Raw genomic sequence first — 7,829 nt, 5'->3', positions numbered from 1 at the left:
TCAATCCAAAAATACTCTTCCATAATAATTTATTGTGTTTTACAACATCCTCAATTATATGTTGCAAGACCAAAAATACTCCATACATTGGAACAAATCTATTTCTATACTTCTTTGGAAAAAAATTGTGATTTGCTTATTTGTTAACTTAGGCATTATATTTGCAAGTTCTCCTTCTCTAATCTGCCTTTCAGTCTTTATTGCATGTTGCCACTTGACATCAATTCTATTATACAACTCATTAGGAATGTTATTACCTATCTTTGTAGGTGTAGTCTTAAACTTAGCTATCATATCTAACATGGCTTCTTCTACCTTAGTCTTATATGCTTCACTCAATGTACCAAACTATATAAACTTAAAATGAGATAAGCTTGTAGAGTTCCTTATATTGTCACATACCTCATCATTTTATTTAGGCTTGGTATGCACAACTACTTCGTAGTAACTAGGTTTATTTGACTCTATATTGTCTACATCATCATTTTTTGAAATGAATTTTCTTTTTCTCTATTGAGGTTAATCTTTAGTGACTGATAATTTTCATTTTGCTCCACTTGTGCCACTATAACCTTCACTAGGTTTAGTAGTTCTTGAAACTCCTTTTCTCAATAGTGGCTCAATACTTGTTGTTGTAGTTTTCCTAGTTCTTGGTCTAAATTTTGTAGGAGGAGAGAAGGGTTTATGTATAGATTTCTTTACAAATTTCTTCAAATTAGGTTCTATAATTGTGACTTTATTTTCCTTCTTAGCCTATGGTGAAAGAAGTGCTAGGGATTTACCCTTGTTCTCTACACTTTCTTTCTCTTCCTCTGTATCATCATCATCACTCTATGTCTTCTCCAAGACCTTGTGTAATCATTAGAGGTCCTTTATCTTCATCCTATGTGCCTAGTTTCTCTTCTAGGTTTTTTATCATCTTCTTCTTTTTTCTATTAGATGAAGTAATCTTAACATCTATTGTTCTCCTTTCCTTTGCTTCCTCATTTTTTCTAAAGGGCTCAGACTTTGTATGAATCTACTTAGAAAGAAATTCAGTGATTGTTGCACTCACATTATCAATATCAATTTCATAGGAAAATGGTTTAAGCCAGACCATCCTCATCTTAACTACCTGAACATATGTATTTTTAGTGTCCATTATGAAAAACACATCATTGTAATACTTCTCTACTAGGAATGTAAGAATCCTTGTTCTTCTCCTCATCTTCTATTTGAACTCATCAAAATATCCATCCAATACATTCTTAAAAGTATCTCCCAAATTTTCAATCTATTCACTTATATGTCTAGTAATAGGGTTCCCTTTCTTCCAAACAACATTTCCAATAGTATGAAAATAATTTTGAATATAAAAGAAAATGCAAATTATCAATGATCCAAACTTACAAATAGAGTTCTTCATTTTCTTCATTGATAGAAGGTTCTCTAATAATTGCAACCATTGGAGCTTGGCAAGATCATACTGATGATTTTTCAACACAATTTTCCAAGCTTGGTAAATTGCCATACACAACACATTATTCAATCGGCTGAACTGATAAAACTTGTGTGCAATCACATGTACAAAAAAATCTATTAATGGATCAGTAATGCTTGAAATTGACATGTTACGATCGTTCCACCTAGCCCTAGTATTTTTCTCAATAGAATATTTTCTTTGGCATCTAATGGTCTTCTTCTTCTCAAATGTGGGATACCTTGTAACTATACGTATATTCTTCTTTGTAATTTTCACCAGCCCATTCTCTAGTCATAATTCCATATTGTGGATTTAACTCAATACTACTTTAATAAATTCAATTTTGAAATTTATTAGAAAATCTAGGGTGATTATTAACCCTTTCTTCTCCACAATCTTGAATTCATCTTTCAAAACTCCTTTATCACACAATTTATGCTAAGTCATTTGAATCTCATAGTCTCCAACTTTGATGATCTTACACACACAAAAAATTTATACATCATGTATCATAATGACCCTAGGTGGTATTGATGATAATACACCCATTGAATCTCCTTTCATAGCAGTATCTAGAATATCTCGGTAATTAGGTGGAGGATAAGTGTCACTCTTTAGTAATTGAACATTACTAACATCTTTTCCTTGATTCTTCACTACTAAAGTTGATTTAGATGCCATTTATTCATTTAGGGTTTGAGGTTTGGTTCTAAAGTAACTCAACACAACTGATAATCAACACTCGATCATGCTTCACCAAAAAATAAATATAATAATCAACTTTACAATTGCTTCACAATTCACTTGGGCTATTCAAATATGAATACAAGGTGTGTAAAATATATTAACATTTGTACTATATACCTTCAATCATTCAAATTAGGGTACTCATAAATTTTTTGTACTTTATTAGGTGGAATCTACCTTGGTTGATATTAAAATGCAATAAATACTATTTAACTTGGCCAACACATCAGCTCTATTATTGTAGGCATTCAGTCCATATTTTAATCTTTGGTCAATACTAACTATATTATTGATGCTTAGCACCAATAGTGTAATTATTGCCCAATTCCTTCCATAAATCTATTCTAATGCATCTTATCTCATGCAAATATGAAATTTGGTACACTTTGTGTTAGGAACTAATGTATGATATGGCATTTGTATATACAATTCCTTACATACCTATATTAATCGATTTGATGTCGAATAATCACCTTCTCTATTGGGTTGGATGATCTTAGCTTCACTTGTTCCACTACTTCCAAATTCTACCTTCTTCTTCCAAGTTTTATCATCTCATCAACATTTCCTTCACATTTGATGTGTTCATTTCTTTGTGACGGTGCTTGGGTCATGCAGTTTTTGCTTACATGTCCAATCTTGTGACAACTAGAAAAAACTAAACTCCATTTAACCATTTCTTGTAATTAGCTTTGAAATGTGACCATATTCTCCACAATAATCACAACTATACCATGTGTTATAATCTCAATTGTGAGAGTTACCTTGCTTAGGTGCATGCCCTTGCCTTTTGGGTGTCTAGTCACATTTTTCCTTAGATCTACATTCTTGTGCTCTATATCCATACTTTTGACAATTTTAGCAATATCCCTCAAATATAGGTGCAATGGGTGTATTTATAACCTTTGTTCTACATTCATGTTCCTGGTGTCCTTGTTTCTTCCAATTAAAACAATGTCCATTAAAATTGGACTTAGGATTTTGCTTACCGATCTTTCTTATGTAAATGTTTTATGTGTGTCCCAATTTACCACAATGATAGAATATAGGTTTTTCTTTTAAGTCTCTTTGTTCTCCACTCTTGGATGATTTTGCTTCTTCAGTGGATGTAGAGTGCTTTGCATATCCTAGTCTAGAGGTATCACTAAGTGTTCTTGGTGATATCAACCATTCTTCAAAGTATCTTATGGCTTCACTAGGTTTGTTCATCCTCTCCATTAGTTCCTTCTCAAATCTTAACTCATTCCTTAGTTGATCACTTTATGATTTCAGATTCACAATTTCTATATTCTTTCTATTTAGTTCCTGATTTGTAAATAGCAATTAATTCATCATGTCTAGCTGATTATTTTTAAGGATTTTCACATTAGATGTCCTTTCATCAAGTCTAGTATCCATTTGTCTTTCATATTCTTCTACCATGACTTTTTCTTCTTCATCTTTCTTCTTTTGTTCAGTCACTTCACATAGCCTTATCAATTGGATTTCATGTTTTTTCTTTAATCCTCTAACTTCTTCTTGTATAATATTGTTCTTTTCTAATAGATCTATTATAGCTACATCACTTTCATTAGATTTTCCATTGTTAAACATTCCTTTAGTATCCACTTCTTGATATAGTGTATCATTTTTCTAACATATCTTTACTTTTCTTTAAGGACTTCTTCAATTCCTTTCTTGCTGCTTCAGGTTGCTGTAGTATGATATGGTTGTCAATCATCTAATTCTCAATGGTATTTATCAACTTATAAGGCTTCATCTCCAAGATCTCAACTCTCAAGTGGTTAAGCTTCTTCTAAGAGAACTATTCTGTGATACCAATTGTTGGAAGTTTATTGGAAAAGTGAGATACAGAGAGGGGGGTGTGTAAAGATCACTTAATCTTTTAACCTTTAAAGAAAATAAAAACTTAACTCTATTCACCACTTAATCCATCTCATATCTAGATCATGGATAATATAACCTTAAACTTAAAATGCTAAAATAAATCTAACTATTCATCACATCCATAAGCTTAACAATAAACACATAACACAAAAGATTTTGGTTACCCATAAATCCTTCAAGGTGATGGTAAAATTTGGGTGGGAATCACACCCACAAATCTTCACTAATGCAATAAAAAAAATTTCCGATTAGGGCTACAAATGTGATCACTTGTGATGATCTACCCTGTAAGGGGTTTTCCCTATTAAGAACTTTACAAGTTTATTAGTTCTACCTTGATTAAAGGATTTAAACATTACAATGAAGTAACCACTCTATTAGGAGATTTACTTAGGACTTTTAGGACCACTCTATTAAGATATTTTCCTTGATTCACTTGCTAAAATGCATCAATACATATTCCTTCAGTTTGCACTCACAATGTTGATTATGGATTTTCTCTTTCCACTCTCTAATCTAATATCCTATCTGATATATATTTTCTCTATTCTCCATTGCTTTATTTAGTTGATGTACTCTATTACTTCAAAACTTTTCTTATAGCCTCAAAAATATAATTCCTTCACACATACATTCATAGAACATCACATCATTATTATGAAATAGGGTTTAGACCTATTCCTAAAATAGATATGTGTAGAGTCTTCTTGAATGTAATCAACAATCTCGATGCTTCCCCTTTACCCTCTTAATCTAATTGGATAAGTTTCCTTCATTGGGATTAGTGACCCATGTCAAAACATATAAAACAACTTTGTAACAAACTCTACAATCATTGAATGTCATTTGCATATCAGCCCAAAATGTTTTATATCAACTTCTGTGTCATTCCAAATATTCTCGTTTTAACAATGTTACTCAACACATATAGTATTTGATGCTTGATCATAACTATTCTACCTATTGATGATGAACCTTGCATAGCTTAGCTCCTTCTATATTACTTGACATATATTCATACTGCACTAATTGACATTCACTAAACTCAACTTTCATAGGGATACTTGGTGACCATAGACTTGCTTGACTCTTATAGATCTTGGCATATAAAATATTTAGAATGAATATTGATGTTATTCCTTTGGGGGAGTATCCTAAGAGTTGCAAGAGCATGTGGGAGATTTTTATCATAGCTAGCAAGTTGCATTCATGACTATGTTTTTCATTGATGATAACATACTATGGTTTTTGTAAAGACTAGCAAAGTAGTAGACACAGATCTAGGTAATATAGATAGAGGTTTGATGTTCAGGTGAAGTGAAATTAAGTACATGTTCTACACTATCTCTTGATGATGAGGTTAATTGTGCATCAAGTAAGTCGAAGACAAACATAAGATATGTTTGATTTACAGAGAGTAGTACAGAGATAGTTTACTTGGTAAGGAGTTTCTAATAATTGGATTGTGTATCCTAATAGAGATAGAATCATGATATGTGAAGTTATCCAATGATAGAGGATAGTCTATTGATGATTTCAATGAGTGTGAAAATTTTGGAGTCACACATGTGAGAATTTTTAAAGAATGTGAGCTAATAGTGTTGTGTGATTGCAAAATAATTAATTATCTTAATAAGGTCCTATTATAATTAATTGGGAAAGCCTCAAGGCCGAATCAAGGAAATTTTTTGAGGACTTGGTATAAAGGAAAGTATTTTCCTTGATTAAGAAGGGAATGAAGTAAGTGTATTGTGTGAACAAGAGTAGAGTATTTTTTAAATGCAAGTAAGTGATCCAAGGGATTATTAGATGCAAAACAGTGATCTGGTATCGAGATCGAAAGGAGCAGAGTAGTTTCATTGACAAGACATAGGAAGAGGAAGTTTAAGTATAGTTCATTTTTATTATTTTGCAATGAATAATAAAAAGATCATTTGGATTGTTGGTTCATTGGTCTTGCCCCTATATTTTTTTGGACAGTGGTTCCATCTTCCTTCTATAGCTCCTAACAGGGTTGGCACAACTCCTAAAAGGGTTAGAATCTCCTAATAGGGATATAAAGTCTCCTAACAGGGACTAATATGTACTTAATATATTTCATAGAATCCTAATAGGCTCCATCTTGTAACAATGAATATTTATATTAGTACATCATTTTGTGGGTACCATTCCCACCAGGTTTTCCCCTCTAATCAAGGGTTTCCCTAGTTAACATATGTGATGTTATTGTGTATGAGTATCTTGTTATGGGTGCTAATTATATTTCTCATATGGTTAAGGATTAACAAGGTTGATAATTATTATAATATTTTTATAACTGATTCAACCCCCCCACAATTATATTGGTGGATTTTATATTCTAACAATTAGTATCAGAGCTTCATGTCCTTGAAGAGAAACCTTAACATCTTTAGGAGGTCAATGGGGAGTAATTTCAAAAAAGATAATCCTAATTTTGATGGGGTTAACTATGAAAGATGGAAAGAAAAGATGAAGACTCATCTACTCTGTAAGAGTCCATTATATTGGCTATTGACTAAGGATAAGAAGAAGATTGTGGAAAAAATCAAGATTGAGGAATGGATTGAAGCAGAGAGAGATTTTTTTATGTGCAATATGAGAGCCACAGAAGCCTTACTGACAGCTCTTCCTGAAAATGAAAATTCACTAGAAACATATCATAAGATTTGGAAAGCTTTAGAATCTAATTTTGAAGGAGATAAACCTACAAAAAGGGTAAAATTACAAAATTGGATATTCTTGTTTCAATGCTAAAATGTTGGAAAATGAAACTATGAGAAGCTACATTGGTAGGATATCTCAGATTCTTGTAGGAATCAAACCAAGTGGTGGATCCAAAGAGGAATATGAGATTCTATGGAAGATTTTGAAAATTTTGACGCCGCCATTAAAGAAAGTAGCACAGATGATTGAGCTATTGATACCTTGCATTGAGAAGTTCACTAGGGAAACTTTGCTTGGAAGATTGGAAGTAGTAGAAGAAAGGTTGAGACATTTTGAAGAATCTATAAGAGTAGAGACAACTTTTAGTGCTTTGAGTATTTGTCCATTCTTTTCTGGAAGTGCAATTTCCATGGAGATTAAGCTAGCAGCAGTAGAACCATATTTGAAGAGGATAGAAAGATTGAAGAAGGTATTGCCTTTCTTGTGAAAAGAGAACTATATAGTGAGAAAATATTTAAATGTTGGACTCGTAATGAATTTGGTCATTATGCATATAAGTTTCCTAAAAGAGATAAAAAGTATAAGAGGAATTTCAAGTCTAGAAAGCCTAGAGATTGTCTGTATGCTAATGAAGATGATGAATCTAAGGAAATAGTTCAAAGTGAAAGTAATGATGAGTTAGGATTTTTATCCATAAAAGAACATGATCTTGATAAATAAATTAGAGAATAGAAGGATCTATTTTCTCAAGTTGAAAATAAATTTGATTGTTCTATAGATAGTGGGTGTTTGCATTATATTACTAGTGATATGAACAAGTTTGTCAAATTCAAAAATCATGATGCAGGTATTGTTAGCGTTGGTAACAATGTGCATGACATCATAGCGATAGGATATACTACTCTTGATGGAAAGAATAATAATGATGATGTTTACTATGTTGATGGTTTAAAGCATAACTTTTTGATTGTTGGACAACTAGTGGATAAAGGTTATCAATTGCATTTTACAGAGAAGACTTGTATCACCAAAGATAAGGATAGTAAAT

The sequence above is a fragment of the Cupressus sempervirens genome, chromosome 5 (assembly GCF_028749045.1).
Source record: "Cupressus sempervirens isolate cs-2001-9-10 chromosome 5, ASM2874904v1, whole genome shotgun sequence".
Lineage (NCBI taxonomy): Eukaryota > Viridiplantae > Streptophyta > Pinopsida > Cupressales > Cupressaceae > Cupressus > Cupressus sempervirens.
The sequence above is the reverse complement of the archived record's forward strand: the minus strand, read 5'-3'. Positions refer to the sequence as shown.